The following is a 2,384-nucleotide window of genomic DNA, read 5'->3' on the forward strand; positions in this document are numbered from 1 at the left end:
AAGTGGGGACAGTAACATCAGAGACAGGTCATTTGCAGTCCAGAGGATATACTGTCACTCCCAGCTGCATGCTGCTGCAAACCATCCTGTAATGGTTGTGTATTATAATTTGTATATATAATTTATATTATAATTACAGTTATAATGGTAGAGTTACAAAATGGATACTTATCCGAAGTGTTTTTAGGGTAAACAATTCCATATCTGGCTTGCTTTCAGTGTTTCCGTTCCTTTAATAAATGATCTGTGTTTATTTGTTCAGTAGTAAAGGATATTTATTTATTTATTTATTTATTTTGAAAGTTTTTAGTTTATTAAGCTTCTCGTGAAAAATCCACAACGGCCATAGATAACATCATTGCAGCACCTTTACTCCTTCGGCTTTTTGCCAGCGCCAACATTGGCCTTTGCAGTCCCCCTGACTTTCTTCATTCTGTTCTTGCGTTCCTTTCGTTGCTTTCTTGAGGTCTTTTTCTTCTCATACAGGCCATGTCTTGCAAGTCTATGTTTGGGTTCATTTTTCTTTGCATAATCCAGGGAATCATAAATCATGCCAAAGCCAGTTGTCTTGCCACCACCAAAATGAGTTCTGAATCCAAATACAAAGATGACATCCGGTGTGGTCTTATACATTTTGGCTAGTTTTTCCTGAATTTCTGTCTTAGGCACTGTTGCCTTCGCGGGGTGAAGGACATCAATGACCATTTGTTTCCTCTGAAGCAGTCGGTTGGTCATGAACTTTCTAGTGCGGATAGTTACTGTGTCGTTCATGATGGCGGCCTATCCTTACACAGCCGGGGAGAAAAAGCGTAAAGGATATTTATGATATTTTTGAAAGTCTTTTTTCACCTCCATGGTGAAATGAAAGTTCTTAAAATGTCATGTTATGGCTTTAATAAAATGTTTACAGATTTTCTTGTGGCCCTTTCATCTCAATATAGACAAGACAGAGAGACACCTAAAAGGTTACTCTGCCATGGATAAATTGGAAGTTCTGATTGGCAGCCATCCCCTTGTACTTAGGCAAGACCTAGTTCCTCAGCCCGGAGAAGAAGCTATAACACAGCACACAGCTCTTTCAGGTCCTTGCACTTCAGAGCTGCTCCCAAGTTCACATGTCCTTAGGCAACTGTCAGATTTATCAGATGACATATGAAAAGCTGTCAGGTTTTTGCTAAGCTCATCACTGCCTCAAACACAGATCAACTGCTCTCTTTCCAGGGGCTCTTTCTATCATATTGTTTTCCCGCATCAGCATCAGCTGCCCTCTTCCTTCTCTTGCACCTGCCCAGCCTCATCCACACCTTTGACATAATGTTTTTCCCACCCAAAATGATGCCTTTTACTCACCCCTTCTCAAAAACCTAGCAGCCCTTCAAAGCAAGCCCTAATGACCTCCTCCATTAGGAAGACCCCTCTGCTAAAAGTCCTTCTAATTTTAGTTTCTCGCCTCCCTAATCTCCCGGTGAACTTATATTCATATGCTTATAAAGTGTTTAGTTGGAAGGTCTTTGAAGGACTTTCAGTTCAACATCCCTCTGAATGCAGTGCTTCATCCCAGCTCGTGTCTGAATTAGAAAAGGAAACACATTGCTCTCCTAGACTACCAGTCTGACTAGCCCTCTTCTTAGGAGTTCTTCTTAACATTGAGCAACAACAGTCTGCTACTCTGCAACCCTTGGGGGCTTTTGCTCTTCAGCAAAATCAAACACAATAAAGTCACAAGTTTTTTGCAAGGGTTTGTTTTTACAATATGGATGTAAGATGGGTTCAAAATTACTCTTGAAAATACCAGTCATGTCTATGGCCATATCACCCTGAACATGCCTGATCTATGGGTTCCGTAAAATACTAGTCACTACCCGGAAATTATAATAAATACTGTTTTTTACATATAGTACCTTCTTTTAGAGTGTCCATCATGGTCAGTTTTTTCTCCATTTTTAGAACGGATTTCTGCTTATTTGGCTGCATTGTAAATGTAGTTATTGACTTGTAATTTAAGAGCTGTTTATATATTAAAAACCCTGTCTTAATCATATTAACATAGAGATACTGACAGGATGAGAGGCAAGGAACTGAGGTTATCGAGGTAATAGCAGGTGTATGTTCACTCCCTCTCAAACGTTACAGGCTTCAAATCATTAATAGTAGCTCTTAGAAAGCCCCAATTATTTTTGTTACTTTGGTCACTTTGATGATCTCCACTGTTTATTATTGTTCCTCCGTGTTTTTACTTGTTTAGCAGACAACTCTGATGTGGATGTTACAAACATCTTGGTTTCCTGACAAAGGACATAGCTTCAGGTTTAGAGATGTCGAATTGAGGTGAGGGGTAGGACAATCAAGCAGAGATTGTCTAGGAGGCAAACAGGCAGTTAAAG

General features: G+C 39.8%; 1 pseudogene across 1 annotated transcript; it reads right to left on the minus strand.

Annotated features, from left to right (window-relative positions):
* Positions 1–299: 299 nt before the first annotated feature.
* LOC116549687 lies at positions 300–828 on the minus strand (annotated as a pseudogene). The gene has a single exon (XR_004268003.1). The product of XR_004268003.1 is annotated as a 40S ribosomal protein S24 pseudogene (transcript).
* Between the last annotated feature and the right edge of the window lie 1,556 nt (positions 829–2,384).

Source organism: Sapajus apella, unplaced genomic scaffold (assembly GCF_009761245.1).
Source record: "Sapajus apella isolate SASKATOON/1434 unplaced genomic scaffold, GSC_monkey_1.0 scaffold6, whole genome shotgun sequence".
Taxonomy (NCBI): domain Eukaryota; kingdom Metazoa; phylum Chordata; class Mammalia; order Primates; family Cebidae; genus Sapajus; species Sapajus apella.